At 38.7% G+C, this 18265-nt stretch overlaps 1 protein-coding gene and 1 non-coding gene across 2 annotated transcripts in view; both read right to left on the bottom strand.

The window, feature by feature from the left end:
• Positions 1-18265, bottom strand: part of R3HDM2 (R3H domain containing 2) — a 169321-nt gene that overhangs the window by 82593 nt on the left and 68463 nt on the right. The window lies entirely within an intron of this gene.
• Positions 233-339, bottom strand: LOC112064727 (U6 spliceosomal RNA). Its single transcript, XR_002891629.1, has one exon. It is a non-coding gene; the product is annotated as a U6 spliceosomal RNA (small nuclear RNA).

Here is an 18265-nt window from a genome sequence, read left to right as displayed (position 1 = left end):
GATGTTGGCTGTGGGTTTGTCATATATGGCCTTTATTATGTTGAGGAAAGTTCCCTCTATGCCTACTTTCTGCAGTGTTTTTATCATAAATGGGTGTTGAATTTTGTCGAAAGCTTTCTCTGCATCTATTGAGATGATCATATGGTTTTTCTCCTTCAATTTGTTAATACGGTGTATCACATTGATTGATTTGCGTATATTGAAGAATCCTTGCATTCCTGGAATAAACCCCCAAAATATGGAATGCTTCACAAATTTGTGTGTCATCCTTGCGCAGGGGCCATGCTAATCCTCTCTGTATCATTCCAATTTTAGTATATGTGCTGCCGAAGCAAGCACTTGAGTTAATTTTTTGATGGTGTCAATTAAGGTTAGAGTTTTTTGTATGTTTTGTTTTTTTTCAATGTGGTGAAAGGTAGCAGAATTTGCCACCCCCCAAAGTGCCACTTCTAAAGATTATTTTGAGGAGAAGGCAACTGAAAAACAGATGCAAGAAAAGCTCTCTGCCCTCCCTGTATTTGCCTAAAAGCAGGAGTTAAATTTACAAAGGTGTCCTCCTCCTCTCTCTACCAGGAAAGACAAAAGTTAATCACATGAGACAACGCTTACCAGTCTGGAGATGGCACCAGAGGACTCTACAAAACAATCTTCACTAACTAGTGTTTGCTTTCCCACAATTTGCTGCCCCCAGAGACTCAAGGTCCTTTTCCTTTGTCTTGTCACATCTCTAAAAATTTATTGTTCCTTTGTTAAGCTATATAAACCTAAGTTCTAACTGAACCTTTGAGTTACTCATTCAAGAGCCCCATGTATATATGAGATACACATGTTAATGAACATATTTTTCTCTTGTTAACATGTCTTTTGTTAAAGAGAGCCAACTGAGAACCTAGAAGAGTAGAAGGAAAAAAGATTTTTCCTCTCTTACAATGGTTATCTCATTATTTAAGGACTACTTACTAAAAAGATACCCTTTCCCCACTGAAATGCTTTGGGAACTATCAAAACTCAACTGACCATAGAAGTGTGGATCTATTTCTGGACTTCTATATTCTTCCATTGATCTATATGTTTACTTTCACGCCAATACCACACTATCTTAATTACTAAACCTTTATAATAAGTCTTGAGATCAGGTAGTAAAAGTCCTCCAATTTGGATCTTAATTTTCAAATTTCTTTTGTCTATTTTAGACCCTTTGTGTTTCCAGGTAAGTTTTAGAGTCAGCCTATAAATTGACTGGGATTGTGTTGAATCTATAGATCTGGGAAGAACTGAAATCTTAACAATATTGAGTCTGATCCATAAGCAATGTTTTGTATTTTTCAGTATACAGTTATTGCATGTGTCTTGTTAAACTGAGCCCTAAGAATTTCATATTTTTATGTTATTTGTAAATGGTATGTTTCATCCACTTCAATTCAGATTGCTCTTCCAAGTAGATACAATTTTCATATACTGACTGTATCGTACAACCATCCTAAATTTAATTTAATTCCTTATGATTTCCTATATACATGATGATTTCCTCTGCAGTGAGAAAACAGTTTTATTGCACTGGCGAGAATCACCAGTACTATGTTGAAAAGAAGTGGTGAAAGCAAACATTCACACCTTGTTCTTGTTCTTAGGAGCAAAGAATTCAGTATTTCATCATTAAGTATAGTATTTACTGCAGGTTCTTCAAAGATGCCTTCCCTGGTGGTCCAGTGGTTAAGAATCTGCCTTCCAATGCAGGGGACGCGGGTTCAATCCCTAGTCGGGGAACTAAGATCCCACATGCCACGAGGCAACTGAGCCTGCACACTCTGGAGCCCGTGCACCACAACTAGAGAGAAGCCCGCACACCACTGCAATGAAGATCCTGCGTGCTGCAACTAAGACCCAACGCAGCCACATAAGTAAATAAAAAAAACTTTTTTAAAAAAAAGATGCCGTCTATCATATTGAAGAAGTTCCCTTCTAATCTGTTGAATTTTTAACACAAAAGGAAGTTGAATTTTCTCAAATGCTTTTCCTATATCTTTTCAGATAACGTATGTTATTTTCTTTTTTGGTCTATTAATACAGTGAATGACACTTTGAATTTTGAATGCAAAACCAACCTTTAATTGCTGGGATAAACCCTACCTGGTCATACTGTATTGTCATTTTTATAAATCGTTGGCTTCAATTTACTAAAATTTTGCATCTATGTTCATAACAGATGTTGGTCTGTGGTTTTCTTATGTCTTTGGTTTTGGTATCAGGGTAAAGTTCAGCTCAAAAAATGAGCTGGGAAGTACTCCCTCCTCATCTGAGTTTTTCAAAAGTTTATGTAGAAATGGTACATAAATTCTTCCTTAAATTGTTGGTAGACCTCAGCAGTGAAGCCCTCTCCTCCTGGAGCTTCCTCTGTGGAAAAGTTTTAAACTACAATTCAATTTCTCTAATAGATATCAGGTTATCTGTTTCTTTTTGATTGAGCTTTAGCAATTTGTGTCTTTTAAGGAACTTGTCCATTTAATCTAAATTGTCAAATTTACTGGCATAGAATGATTTGTGGTATTCATTATTATGTTTATAACGGCTGTAGAAACATCAGTAATGTCCCATCTCTCATTTGTGATATTGGTAACGTGCTCTCTCTTCCTTTTCTAAGTCTGGCTAAAAGTTTATCAATTTTGTTAATTGTTTTTAAAAAACAGCTTTTGAATTCATTGATATTCTCTGTTTTCTGATTTTTTTTTTTTTTTTGGCTGCGTTGGGTCTTCGTTGCTGCACACGGGCTTTCTCTAGTTGCAGTGAGCAGGGGCTACTCTTCATTGCAGTGCGTTTCTCTTGCTACAGAGCACTGGCTCTAGACACGCAGGCTTCAGTAGTTACAGCATGGGCCCTAGAGCGTGTGGGCTTCAGTAGTTGCAGCACATGGGCTTCAGTAGTTACAGCACATGGGCTTCAGTAGTTGTGGCTCACGGACTTAGTCGCTTGGCAGCATGTGGGATCTTCCCTGACCAGGGATCAAACCTGTGGCCTCTGCATTGGCAGGCAGATCCTCAACCACTGTGCCACCAGGGAAGTCCCTGTTTCCTGATTTTTTTGCTATGATCTTTACAATTTCCTTTCCTCTGCTTAATTGGAGTTAAGTTTGCTTTTCTAATTTCTTAAAGTGGAAGCTTTGGTCAGTGATTTTAGATCTTTTTACTTTCTAATATAAGCATTTAATGCTATACATTTCCTTCTAAGTACTGCATCCCACAAATTTTGCTATGTCATGTTCTCATTTTCATTCTTTAAAATTTTTTTTTCTAATTTCTCTTGTTCTTCTTTGTACTATATCTAATTCAGTATCTAATTTCCAAATTTCCAGTGTCTAATTTGGGAATTTGCCAGATATTTTTCTATTCCTGAGGTCTAATTTACTCCCTTTATGATAAAGAATGTATTTTGTATAATTTAAATCATAAATTTATTGAAACTACTTTTATGGCCCAGAATATGGTCTACCTTAGTAAACATTATGTGAACACTAGAAGAGAATATGTATCATGATGTTGTTGGGTGGAGTGTTCTATAAATGTCAACTAGGTCAAGTTATTTACTGATTTTTTGTCTAACTGTTCTATCAATTATTGAGAGAGCAGTGTTGAAATACCCAACTATACCAGTGGATTCCCTATTTTTCCTTTCAGTTTTATTACTTTTGCTTTATGTATTTTGAAGTTGTTATTGAATGCATAAATATTTGCAATTGTTAGTCCTCTTGAAGAACTGATCCTCTTTCCATCATGAAATACCCCTCTATATCCATGGTAATATCCTTGTTCTGAAACCTACTTTGTCTAATATTAATATAGTAACTCCTGCTTTCTTCCGATTACTGTATGCATAATATATCTTCTCCCATCCCTGTACTTTTAGTCTGTGTCTTTAAATGTATTTAAAGTGGGTTTCTTGTAAACAGCACCCAACCAGGTCTTGCTTTTAAATGAAATCTAATAATTTCCACCTATTAATTACAGTGTTTAGGTCATTTGCATTTAATGTGATTATTGATATTGTTGGATTAAAATCAACCATCTTGCTTTGTGTATTCTATTTGTCCAGTCTGTTCATCTTCCCCTTTTGGACATCTTTTATATTAATTAAGCATTTTTATGATTCAGTTTTATCTCCTTTACTGGCTTATTAACTATACCTCTCTGCTTTCTTTTTAAAAGTGTTTTTTTTTTAGGATTTAGGGTATACATCTTCAACTTATCACAGTGTACCATCAAGTAATATACCACTTTGCATGCTATAAGAACCTTAGAACAGTATACTTCTATTTCACTTCTCCCAATCTTTTGGGCAATTGCTGTCATACGTTTTATTTCTACATGTCATAAATCCCACAACACAGTTTTATTATTTGTTTTAAATAGCCAATTATCTTTTAAGTGGCCTTTTTCAAATATGAGAACTCTAATATTTTCTACATAGATTTCTGATCATCTTCATTCTCTCACATAGATCTAAATTTCCAACTGGCATATTTTTCTCCTGCCTTTAACATTTCTTATAGTGGTAGTTTGATGGTGATTACTTCTATCAGCTCTTGCATATTTTTAAAAGGCTTTATTTCATCTTCATTATTTGTATTTTGTATAATTCATATAGCATACAATTCACCCATTTAAAGTACACAACTCAATGGCTTTTAGTATATTTAGAGCTGGGCTTCCATCGCCAAAATCAATTTTAGAACATTTCACCACCCCAAAAAGAAACCCCTATATGCATCATTAATAACTTCCCATTTTCTCCCAATACTTGGCCCTAAGCAACCATGAATGTACCTTCTGACTCTGGAGATTTGCCCATTCTGCACATATTCCTCTTCAATTTTCTGGTTTTTTTTAAAAAAATAATTATAATTAATTATTTTTCACTGCATTGGGCCTTTGTTGCTGCGCATGGGCTTTCTTTAGTTGTGGCGAGCAGGGGCTACTCTTTGTTGAGGTGCGCAGGCTTCTCATTGTGGTGGCTTCTCTTGTTGCGGAGCACAGGTTCTAGGTGCGCGGGCTTCAGTAGTTGTGGCATGCAGGCTCAGTAGTTGTGGCTCACGGGCTCTAGATTGCAGGCTCAGTAGTTTGTGGCGCACGGTCTTAGTTGCTCCGCGGCATGTGGGATCTTCCCGGACCAGGGCTCGAACCCGTGTCCCCTGCATTGGCAGGCAGATTCTTAACCACTGCGCCACCAGGGAAGTCCATCCTCTTCAATTTTGAAAGGTATTTTCACTGCATATACAATTTAAGGTTTACAGGTTTTTTTCATTTAGGAATTTGTTATCACTCCAAAGGTTTACAGGATTTTTTCATTTAGAAATTTGTTATCACTCCAATATCTTATAGCGTGCAATGGTTCTGATGAAAACTTTGCCGTATTTCTTACCTTATTAGTCTGCTAGGGCTGCCATAACAAAACACCACAGACTAGGTGGCTTAAACAACAGAAATCTGTTTTCCCACAGTTTTGGAAGTTAGAACTCCAAAATCAAGATGTCAGCAGGTTTGGTTTCTCCTAAGGCCTCTCTCTTTAGCTTGCAGATGGCCACCTTCTCACTGTGTCCTCGGACGGTCTTTCCTCTGTGCCTCCATGCCCCTGGTGTCCCTCTGAGGGCCCAAATTTCCTCTTCTTATAAGGACACCAGTCAGACTGGATTAGGGCCCTTTCCTTAAAGGTCCTTTCTGCAAATACAGTCACATTCTGAGGTGCTATGGTTAGAGCTTCAACATACAAATTTAGGGGGATAGAATTCAGCCCATAACACCTCTGTATATAGTGTTTTGGGAGGGGTTTGTTTTTGGTTTTGTTCCTGTCTGCTTTGAAGACTCTCTCTTCACTAGTTTTGAGCAATTTGATTAAGGTGTGCCTTGGTACAGCTCTCTTCGTGATTCTTCTGTTTTGGGTTCTCATAGAACCAAGCAGCTCAAAGAACCCAAAACAAAAAAATCATGAAGAGAGCTATACCAAAGCATATCATAATCAAATTGCTTAAAATCAGTGAAGAGAAAACCTTAAATGAGCTTTCTGGATCTGTGAGTTTATAGTTTTCAATAAATTTAGAAAACATACAGCCATTATTTTTCAAATATTTTTTCTGTGCCCACTCCCACATTCCTGAGACTCCAATTATATGTATTCTTAGGCTCTCTGATGTTGTCCCACCACTCACTAATTCATTATTCTCTTATCCCTGTATATTTATACTTTCAATCTTTTTCTTATGTTTCATTTTGGATGCTTCTATTGCTATGTCTTCAAGTTCACTAATTTTTTTCTTCTGCAATGCCTATCTGCTATTAATCCTGTCCACTATATTTTTCATTTCTGCCACTGCAATTTTCATCTTCAGGAGTTTTATTTGAGTTATTTTTATATCTTCCATGTCTCTACTTAACATGCGCAATCTCTCCTCTAGCTTTTTGAACCTATGGAATAAAGCAGCTACAGTATCCTTGTCTAAGTCCGTCATCTATTATTTCTATTGACTGGTTTTTCTACTCAATATTTACTATACTCTCTGCTTCTTTGTATGGCCTGACAATTTGTAATTGGATGCCAAACATTGTAAATTTTGCATTGTTAGCTGCTAGAGTTTTTCTTTAAATTTCTTTAACTTTGAACTTTGTTTTACTAATCAGTGACTTGAAAACAATTTGATCCTTCTGAAGCTTGCTTTTCTACTTTGTTAGGAAAATCCTTTAAACTGTGGCTAATTTGGCACCATTACTAAGGCAGTACCCTTCTAAGGACTCCACTCAATGTCCCAGATGTCAGAGTGGCTTCTGTGCTGGCTAGTGGAAACAAAATATTCATGGCCCTGTATTCCAGTTCCGACTAACGCTTTCTAATGATCTTTTTCTGGCCTTGGGTTAGTTTCCTCATTAATCATGAACTGACACTCAGCTAAAGAGTCTAAGGCAGTAAAAATCCAATAGAACTTTCTGTGGTGATGAAACTGTGGCTACTGAGCATTTGAAATGTGGTTAATGCACCGGAGGAACTGAATTTTTTTTTTTTTTTTTTTTTTTTTTGTGGTACGCGGGCCTCTCACTGCCGTGGCCTCTACCGTTGCAGAGCACAGGCTCCGGACGCGCAGGCTCAGCGGCCATGGCTCACGGGCCCAGCCGCTCCGCGGCACATGGGATCTTCCCGGACCGGGGCACGATCCCGTATCCCCTGCATCGGCAGGCGGATTCTCAACCACTGCGCCACCAGGGAAGCCCAGGAACTGAATTTTTATTTAAATATCCACATGTGGTTTGTAGCTACTGTACTGGACCATGAAGGTTTAGGGGAAACTCCTGCAAATCTCTGTTGCTCTCTTTCCTATGAAGCCCTCTGCCCACAAATTCTAGCTGCCTTGGCTTCCCCGAACTTTTACCTCTGTCTCCTCAATTCAGGGAGACTGCCAGCTCTGTTTGGGTATCCCTTCCCATCCTAGCTGCTGTAGCCTGGAAACTTTCTTTAGGTGGAATGTGGGGCCATGATAGGGCTCAACTTGTTTGTTTTTCCCATCTTTCAGGTATCACTGTTCTCTGCTACCCTTTGTCCAATATCTGAAAGCAGTTTCTAAAATACATTTTGTACAGTTATTTATTTGTTTAAGGCAGGGGCATAAATCAACTTCTTGTTATTCCACCATGACCAGAAGTACAAGTTCTTTTGTACTGAGTTTTAAACTTTGAATTATATTTTTTTACTTCTAAAATATTTAATGGCTTATTTTACAAAGGAACCAGTGTTGCTTTTTTCCTCTTCTTTGTTAATCATAGTTTTTATTCACACTCCTACTTCATTAAAAATACTTATTTTGCATTCTATAGCAAATAATCCCAATATCTGAAGTTTCTGTGGGTCTGGATCAATTGTTTCTGCTGACACTTGCTCATAGTGACTTGTTTACTTGTGATATTATTATTATTAGCTCATATTTGTTGGTAATCTATCTCTGGGAATTCTTTGAAGCTAGGGTTGAGGTACATTCCACCAAAGATGATCTGAATTTGCTTCTCTCAGGTGCCTGGGAGCTCCATCAACTTGCACCTACTTTTTTTTTTTTTTTTTTTGTGGTACGCGGGCCTCCCTCCGCTGCGGCCTCTCCCGTTGCGGGGCACAGGCTCCGGACGCGCAGGCCCAGCGGCCATTGCTCACGGGCCCAGCCGCTCCGCAGCATGTGGGACCCTCCCAGACCGGGGCGCGAACCCGGTTCCCCTGCATCGGCAGGCGGACGCGCAACCACTGTGCCACCAGGGAAGCCCTGCACCTACTTTTTAAAAAAATTCAATTTATATATATTTAACTTTTTGACCAGAAAATAAATTTACGTGGTTCAAAAAATTTAAACTAGGGACTTCCATGGCGGTCCAGTGGTTAGGACTCCGCGCTTCCATTGCAAGGGGCATGGCTTGATCCCTGGTCGGGGAACTAAGATCCCACGTGCGATGCAGCCAAAAAAAAAAAATTAAAAATTTAAACTAGTTCCCTTCCCCTTTTTCTTGGTTGGCCTAAGGCACAGTATGTCGTAAAGAATTTAACCTTGCCCCAAAAGAACTATGGTTTTTGCCTTTAGAACTCTGGAAGTAATCCTAAGCTGCTGGAATGTCCTGCTTGATAAGAGTCTTTGTTTACTGGGGGGCCTTGAGCTGTGTCAGATAGCCTAACAATGTGATTTATGGTGGGGACTTTGTACAATACTTTGTTACATAGTATTAGCTCCATCTGAGGAGGGGCTGGAGACTAAGGTTGACTACATAGGCCATCAACCACATCTATGGGATGATGGAGTCCCAGTAAAAACTCTGGACGCCAAGGCTTGGGTGAGCCTCTTGGATCGGCAGTAGTCTATGTGTATTGTCACGCATCATTGCCAGGAAGAGTTAATGCTGTCCATGACTCCACTGGGAAAGGACAACCAGAAGCTCAGCATTTGGAACCCTCATGGACTCTGTATCATGCGTCTCTTTTATTGGCTGATTTTAATCTTCATCCTTCTGCTGAAATAAACCATAACTTTTTTTTTTTTTTTTTTTTGCGGTACGCGGGCCTCTCACTGTTGTGGCCTCTCCCGTTGCAGAGCACAGGCTCCGGACGCACAGGCTCCGCGGCCATGGCTCATGGGCCCAGCTGCTCCGCAGCATGCGGGATCCTCCCAGACCGGGGCACGAACCCGTGTCCCCCGCATCGGCAGGTGGACTCCCAACCACTGCGCCACCAGGGAAGCCCTAAACCATAACTTTGAGTGGAACACCTTTTAGTGAGTTCTGTGAGTCCTTCTAGCAAATTATTGAACCCAAGAGTGGTCCTGGGGATCCCCAAACTCTGAAATTGGTGCCAGAAGTAAGGGCAGGCTTGGAGACCATTCCCTAACTCTGCACACAGTTAGCAGCATTGGGAATGAGAATTCAGCTTATGTGGCTGTGGTGGGGCTAAGAAGGCAAGATAAGTGGTCAGGAGATTGATTTCATATAGAAGGGTTAAGCAAATAAGCATCCTCAAGTAGCTTTCCTCCTAGTCTTCATCCAGGAACTTTCAAGCTACCAGATCTCACTCTCCTACCCCCTACCCCTACCCAGCACCTTAACACCATCAAATGATCTAAGAAGTGTCAGGAAAATGAAACATAGCTCCACTTCTTAAAAGGTCAGTGACCCTAGATCTGAAATAAGATTTCTAAGGTAAACTCAACTCTCATGCAAAGTGTCATGGGGGGGTTGGAAATGAGGTTAACAGCCCTGCAGATAATATGCAATTCTGGGTTTGAATGTCACCTAAAAGACTTTCACAGTAAACTAATACAAACTCAAATCTATTAAGAATGTACAGCTATACCATAGGACTGTCAGGGATAGACTTTATGCTCAGGTAAGCCACCCTTCTAGCATGCAGGTAATAAATAGGCTCTAACTTCGTTATGCAGACAAAACTTGGATGGCTACAAACCAAGCATGTCTTTTGGACATTCAGTCTGTAATCTGTGTCATTTAAGTCTCCAAAATATAATTCCAAGTAAGACTGTAAAGTCTTAGTATTCTTACCATTATAAAAGATACAAAAGAGAGAATATCCAATACTTAGGATCCCTCTTTCCCTATATTGATACCTATTATCCAATGAGACTGCCTCATGTTAAGGCAGGCGGCTGTCTACTACATGCCGAAAGCAGTAGGAACAGTTCATCAGATTTCTTCTATGGAAAACAAGACACTTGCTCTTGCTCTTACAATTGAAATCTGGAATTTAAAAATACATATGTGAAATTTAAAACCAAAAGAGTTCAAAATAATTAGAAAAATTAAGTCCATTCATCTCTGATTCCCCCCTAAGATTAGTCCTCCTAGAGTTCAGGGACTATACTTTACATCATCAGTAACCTGAAAATAGAAGCCCCAATAACTACAAAAACTAGGAGTACATACAAATTAATAAGAGTTGGGTAGTTTGAACCATGGAAAGTTTCCCAAAGAACATAGTTTTGCACTGGATTTTTCAAGAAATCATGGAAATGTATTGCTAAAGAAGAGAGTCAGGATAACTTGGAGGAGAGCAAAAGCACAAGGGGAAAGACAGTAAATTTAGTTTAGTTCAACTTGGCTGACACAGTCCAAAGAAAGGAGTTTAGTGAAATGTCAGGAAAACAGTCAGTAAGTGGGGCTGTCCTTAGGTCCTGCTGAGATATGTGGGATTTATGCAGCTGAGAACTACTATCACTGGGTAGTGAAATGATAATGATAAAAACTGGAATCACTGAGCAGTGAGATACCAGTTTCTCAGCCAGTAACACTGACCAAAAGCAGCAACAGAAGGCCAAAATGCTTGTTCTGGTTCAAAATATAAAAGCATCTTATCATTACTCCAAGAATGGGAACCAAATCTATACCATTACTTCTTTAAAAAAGGTACAAGCAAACTCAGAGATGGACAACAGGGCAGTGGGGACAAACAAGATTACTCTTCTGTCCAAGTGAGTGACAGCCACCTACCTCTGCCTACAATGATATGAAAGGGGAAAACATTTTTAAAAGTAAAGAATATACATATAGTAGAGTGCTCATACATCAGAGAAAAAAAAAGATGCAGGAAAAAACACTGGATGGAGACAAAAGAGAAACATCAGTTCTGATGCACTGGAAAATAGAAAAGGGAAGAAATATTCAAAATAATTGCCTCACTCTTAGATTTGCCATCCTTCTTCCAAGCCTACAATCTGTAAGACGGTGAAAGAATAGGCAATGAGAAGAAATATTCCCAAACAAAACAAACAAATTCCCCACAACCCATACCCCAAGACCAGAGAATTTCAAAGTGCCCCTAAGTATCTGGGTCATATTTATAACTAAATTTGAATCTTGATTTAATGCTGTGCTTTTTGTAGGGATTCCTCCCTCATCTTTCCTGAAAATACAACTATAAAAACATAAAATAAGCTTCATCACAAAAATCAGCGTAACAACCTCTACCTTTGAGCAGAGGCTAAGGAAAGAACACTGCATAGCTTCTATCTTTCCCACTGCTGCCAAAACAAAATAACAATAATCTAAAAGCCTGAATGATCTTACAATGTATCACAGATTGTGGCCTGTTCCCACACTGCCTTGCAGCCTTGCGAGGATGGACCAGTGGGATTTAACATGAACCAAATCTGTCAACCAAGTTGAAGACAGACACATGGGTTCTAATGAGCAGTGGTGAAAAAACATACTGCTCCATTCAGCTCCAAACAATGATAAATAATTCAGGAAAAGAGCTCCCGCAATACAGAGCACAGCAGCAAGACTTAAAAATAGACTATAAAGCCTAGATGGAGGAGCTGGGAGTCAGGGAAAATAGATGTATGTCAACAAATTCCCAAGCCCTTTGCAATACAGGATGCTGCTGAAACTGTCACTCAAAACAGATCCAGAATTCTAATTTGTTTTTTCAAAAAAGAAGTATTTTTCAGGAACTTGGCAAATTTGGTAACAAGAAAGGTAATAAACAATAGTACTATTTGGCAACAGTAGGTATCATAAAAAAAGCAAATCCAAATGACATAGGGAAGACATGTTTTTTAGAAAAAAATTAGAAGGGGGGTTAAAATTCTATTTTTCACACCACTATATTCTAGGTCTAACATCAATTTAGACTTACTAATTATGCCTCTAGTATTGAGGGTACACAGCACTCAAGATTTTACTATTCAGTTTTCCACCCTTAACAGAGCTGATCATGCAACACATGCAAGCATAAGATTCTCACCTGTTAACAAAAAGGGTACCTTGAAAACTGAATAGAAGCCATGATTATGTTCTTTCCATATTTAAATTAAACTCTAAGTCTGATAAAATCAAAGAATTTGGGACTTCCCTGGCGGTCCAGTGGTTAGGACACAGCACTTTCACTGCTGAGGCCTGGGGTTCCATCACTGGTGGGGGAACTAAGATCCCGCGGCCAAAAAAAAAAAAAACACGACAAATTTATAATTAGATGAGGATAGTCCAAGGTCATGGGTTCATGTGGATTGTGCAGGTTTCAACCTACTCAAGAATGCTTCAAGTATGGGGTCTGATGAATAGTATGGCTGGACAGTCATCCTTAAAACTGGTGTCCTGAGGACTATAAGAATGATCAGAACCCAGACGTATCCCACAAACTCAACAATTTGTGTGATGAAAACATAACATTCTACATCCAAACTTCATTTCCTCACAGCCACCAAAATATATATCACTCTCTTCCTAATTCTGAGATCAATTTCAGACAACTGAAAATTTTAAGACTATATAATGATGCCTAATCTACCTTTAACGTATGATATAAAATACAACAGAAACCATAATCTAGTCCTTTTATAAATGCTTCATTCTAACTAAGCAAAACAAACAGTACTGAAGAAATTCTTGTTCAATGTAAACTCCAGCCCAAAACATAAACAGACCAATATGCTTCTGCCTCACCCATCTTTAGAAGAAAAATTGTATATGTCTCTTCATAACTGTGCCATTCAACTTAAACTACAGAAAGACCAGAATGCACTTTGAACAGATGAAGTTTGTTTGTTTTCAATTCTTTTCTGTTTTTTTTTGGCCATGCGACATGTGGGATCCTAGTTCGCTGACCAGGGATCGAACCCATGCCCCCTGCAGTGGAAGCGTGGAGTCCTAACCACTGGAGGTCCGGGGAAGTCCCTGTTTTTCAATTCTTAAATTCCCTAGAGTCTAAGAGTAAACACTAAATAGTATTTTCAAAGGTGAAACAGACTGGCTCATTGAAAACATGATCCATCTGAAGCACTTCTCCAAGCATGACATAACATAGTCAGACTAGCTGTTTTCCATCCCTGCTCCACTCACCAGACAGTAAGCCATCACGTCCTTTCTCTGTAAATCCACACTTTCTTACTGTTGACAAAGGACAGTATGGTCAAATGTACCTGGGTTTGAGTCCTGGTGCTAGTACCACCCTTGGCTGTGGTAAAGAAAGCCTATTCTGGGTCTTGCACTTTAGACAGATCCACTCTGACCCTCTTCTGACCCGTCTATCCCCTCAGGGTAAGATGTTCATGGGACCAAGGGGCCATACCTACCTGAAGCCCCCAACTCTGTCACCTGCAACTATATTCTCTGGATTCTAGAATGCCCTGCCCAAGAAGTCCCAAGCTCACTTCCAGGGCCTTCAGTGGATCTCTTCTCAAACTCTGTTTTTGACAGACAATACTCATTGTTGTTCACATTCCATGGTCTGAATGGTGGGCAAGGGACAGATAATGAGAGGGGTGTAGATGGAGACTAGACCTAGAGGGTATCCCTGTACTATCCCATCCTATCTCAGAACTTTGGGGAGTCCAGGCATTGTGGCCTTCTGGTCATTATGAAAATATATCTAAGCAGGAGGAAAGAATTTTTTTCTAACAGTTGTTTTTAAAATCCTGATTTATAGCTTAAATATCTAGACACATGGAATATGTGCTTCCATTCATGCTTTTGCCCTGGGACTTAAAACTGTTAGGAGCAGGTCTGCCTAGCTGTATCACACACCAGCTATGTGATCTCAGAGTAGTTATCACCTCTGTAAGCCTCACTTTACTGACCTGTAAAATAAGCAAGTTAAACTCTCCTTCACAGGATTTTTTTTTTTTTTTTTTTTGTGGTATGCGGGCCTCCCTCTGCTGTGGCCTCTCCCGTTGCGGAGCAGTGGGATCCTCCCAGACCGGGGCGCGAACCCGGTTCCCCTGCATCGGCAGGCGGACGCGCAACCACTGCGCCACCAGGGAAGCCCCTCCTTCACAGGATTTTAATGCAATTAAATAATTTTCAAAATTATTTTTCAGGGTGCCTGATGCACAGCAAATCTGTGACAAACTGAAACTATTATTTATTATATGCTCTTTTACCACTCTTCTTCTTAGTATGGGCAATGTAGGTATTAAAAGGACAAAGAAGTAGACCAATTTCCGAGAAACTACAACCGAAACACAGCCATCTGTAAGTCTCATTTTAAGGAATTCTGCATTAATTCCATGGAAGTCTGATGGTATTGATTATTTTTCTTACAACCATTTCTCCCACTAAAATGTAAGCTCCCTTTTTCTAACTACACAGGGAGATGAATGTTAACGAAACTTACTGTGGTAATCATTTCTCAATATATGTGTCAAGTCATTGTGCAGTACACCTTAAATTTATACAAAGCTATATGTCAACTGTATCTTGATAAAACCGGAAAAAAATATGTAAGATCTATAAGAGCAGGGATTTTTTCCTTTTCTTTTCATTGCTATATCCCTTACTCTCAGATAGTTCCTGGCACAATGAATAAACCATTGTTAATAAACCATTAACTACAAAAAGCAAGTATGGAGTGGTTATCTTATACCCCAACATCAATATCATATGTAAGCAAGCCTGGTATAACCAGAAAGTGAATTATTTATATATGGCTACTTCCCTTAGCTGCTCCCTCTAATTTCAGAACTGTTTCCTTAAAAATGAAATTAATTGAAACATTAGAGTATGTCTTTAATGTAAGGACATTTTTGCTCTCTTCAACTTTGATTCCTTACCTGCCTGCACAGAGATACTAATAATACTCAGTAATTTCACACATAATCTTACCAGAGAGGATAATTCAATTAACTAAATTATACTGAAGCTTTTGTTTTAGGCTCCAAATATGATGGGATATAATAGAAAGATATCCAAAAGAGCAGGTTAGGGAAAAGGCACCTTTCTGCATGTCTCTCACGCTTTTATCCGCAACCCCGCTGAATCTGGCTGGCATAGGTCGATCCTATCAACTCTTAAGAGCTTTAAAGTAAGTCTACAAACCATATCCTACACCCCATCACGTTCTCAAAAACATTATTATGGTTTTTAAATTTTCTTAAATCAATCCATTTATCTCTCTGATGAATGCTCATTTTCAAACTAAGGGTTAGAACATTGTAGCAGAAGTATGTAATTTTCTATTCTGAAACAGATTGAAACAACTTTGACAACATTATATATAACACTTTCAGATAAGACAGAACGATGGCTGATAAAAAGATACCTCAGCAGCATATCCTGCATAACTGAGAATTAAAAGTGTGTCGACAAGGGGGACCTGTTGTGGCTGTGCTTTCTGATTCACACAAATCCCCAAACTAGGCTGGGTGCTTATTTTAATAAAATTATATCCTCCACATTGGTCTGATTCCATCTACAACATAAAGCATCATCTTAAAGAAAAACTACTTTTGGTGACTTCAAAATACTATTAGCAAAAGACAAGTATGATATTCCTGGATACTGGCTAAATAAACTAGCAATAGCCCTAAATTCCATGACTGAACTTAGATTAACATAACTCCTCCCTAAACTAAATTCAAAGCTTTCTTTAAAAAAAAAAGAAAGACACAAAAGCCAAAAAGTTCCAACACATCCTATTCTAGACCAAAAACACAAAGCTATAAATGTCTAGACATGCCTCAAGGTGTATAATTACTAAAGCTAATTAGCATTCTCAAAATTAAACATCCACAGCAATGCTTAAGGGATGGGGGGAGGGCAGATGTATCTAACAAAGAAAACAGGATTCTGGAATTAACCAATGTAACTTGCTAGGAGAATAAAAATGATTATCAGCTTCCTAAGTCTCAACTAAAATGTGAAACTTTTTGTTGCTATTATTCACTGGGAAAGTAGGAATTAATTGGGCAGAAAGCTCAGAACTATGATATTAATTTTGTAATAATGATAACATTGAAAGATCCTTTCATTCGTACTAAACAGATGGTGCTTTAAAAGAAAACACATTTTAAAAAATCTATAGTAAATCATCTTTTTCTATAAGATCACAACACTAGAGTTGTGCCATATAATTTTACCTCTAATCCTCACTTACCTTTAACCTAACAAAGACTACAAATATGGGCTCCTGGGTTAAAAAGATTCAGTATTCTGCACAGTATAGTTTTTAGAGATTTGATTTCCCCACCTGCCACTTACAAGCTGTGTGATCTTGGATAAGTTACTTAACCTCTTGGTGCCTCAGTTTCCCTTATCTGTAAAACAAAGGTTAATAATAACTATCTCATGGGGTTGTAAATACTAAAGTGAGTTAATATACAGGTAAAATGCTTAGATACATGGAAAATATTTTAAATAAATGTTAGCTATTATTTTGTTGTTGTTATTTAGTCTCCTCTAAACCAATACAAGATCAGGGATACTCTTTTTTAAATTTGGAAGAATTAATATAGAAATATTATTATCTGTTTTATAGTTTCTCTGAAACTGAGGGCTTTGCTTACATAGAATGAACAGAATAAGTAGGTCCAGAGTGACATTAGGTTTTAAGGCCCTCAACATGCATTTTCCTTTTAGAAATAAATATTCTGGGACGCAGACTAATTTTCCTGTGCCAGAGGAATGAAGTTCCCTTCCTGTACCTACCAGGAAAATCAATGGCGCAGGAGACAAATAAGTAAATTCTAATATGTTAAATGGTAGCTAGAGCTGCTCACAAGGTTAAATGGAAATAGAAGGAAGAGTCATCTAAATCACACTGGAGGAAAGACTTCCAGAAGGAGGGGATGCTTAAGCCTAATAATCCTCAAGGACAAACAGTATTTAGCCAAATAGAGAAGTGGAGAAACAGACTTAGATTCTATATTTAACAAGTAGATGATTTGAGGAAAGTTACTTCATCTCTTTAAATCCCAGTTTCCTCATCTACAAAATAAAACGGTAAAAGTACTTCTTTTGGAAGACTGTGTAAAGATTAAATGAGATAATATATGTAAAGTACTTAGAACAGTGCCAGGAACATACTGTGAACCCAACAATATCATTAACACAGATGGATGGGTCACCATGATGCTTTCTCAGAACTGCAAGTATTGCGTAAAGAAAGCTATAGTATAAAGTACTCACAGAAAAGTGTTTGGAGAAGAAGCTAGAGGTTAGTGGAAACAGGATCATAAAACATCTTGTGTACTAACTAAAGCAATGGGAAACTTGTAAAGGACTTTCAGAAAGTAGTTATATGATCATATTTCTATTTTAGAAAGATTACTTTTGCTACAATGTGGATGGGTGAGAAAGAAGATAAAATAGAGGCAGAGATACCAAGTAGGGAAAAGATCAGATAAGCATTCTGGCTGTAGAATGAGGGGACTCTGACCCAAGAGGCATTAAGGAGGTAGAATCATTAAGACTTGGTGACACAGGAGATATGTGTGATGGTTGGGAGAAGAGATATCTAAGAGAACACCCAGGCAACCAGACAGAAAAGGAGTTATCAAAGTGTGGCCTGGGACCCCCTGGGAATTTACAAGACTTTTTCATGGGATATGCAAGGTCAAAACCATTTTTATAATAATGTTAAGACCTTATTCACCCTTTTCACTCTCATGCCCTCAAAGATACACAAGAGCATTTTCCAGAAGCTACATGACATGTAATATCACAACTAACTGAATGAAAGGCAGATACGAGAATTCATCTGTATTCTCTTAACGCCAACACTAAATTATTTGCAAAAATTAAAAACAGGGGCTTCCCTGGTGGCACAGTGGTTGAGAGTCCGCCTGCCGATGCAGGGGACACGGGTTCGTGTCCCGGTCTGGGAAGATCCCACATGCCACGGAGCGGCTGGGCCCGTGAGCCATGGCCGCTGAGCCTGTGCATCCAGAACCTGTGCTCCGCAACGGGAGAGGCCACAACAGTGAGAGGCCCGCGTACCGCAAAAAAAAAAAAAAAAAAAAAAAAAAATTAAAAAC

Source organism: Physeter macrocephalus, chromosome 6 (assembly GCF_002837175.3).
Source record: "Physeter macrocephalus isolate SW-GA chromosome 6, ASM283717v5, whole genome shotgun sequence".
NCBI lineage: Eukaryota > Metazoa > Chordata > Mammalia > Artiodactyla > Physeteridae > Physeter > Physeter macrocephalus.
This window is presented reverse-complemented; position numbering and strand designations above follow the sequence as displayed.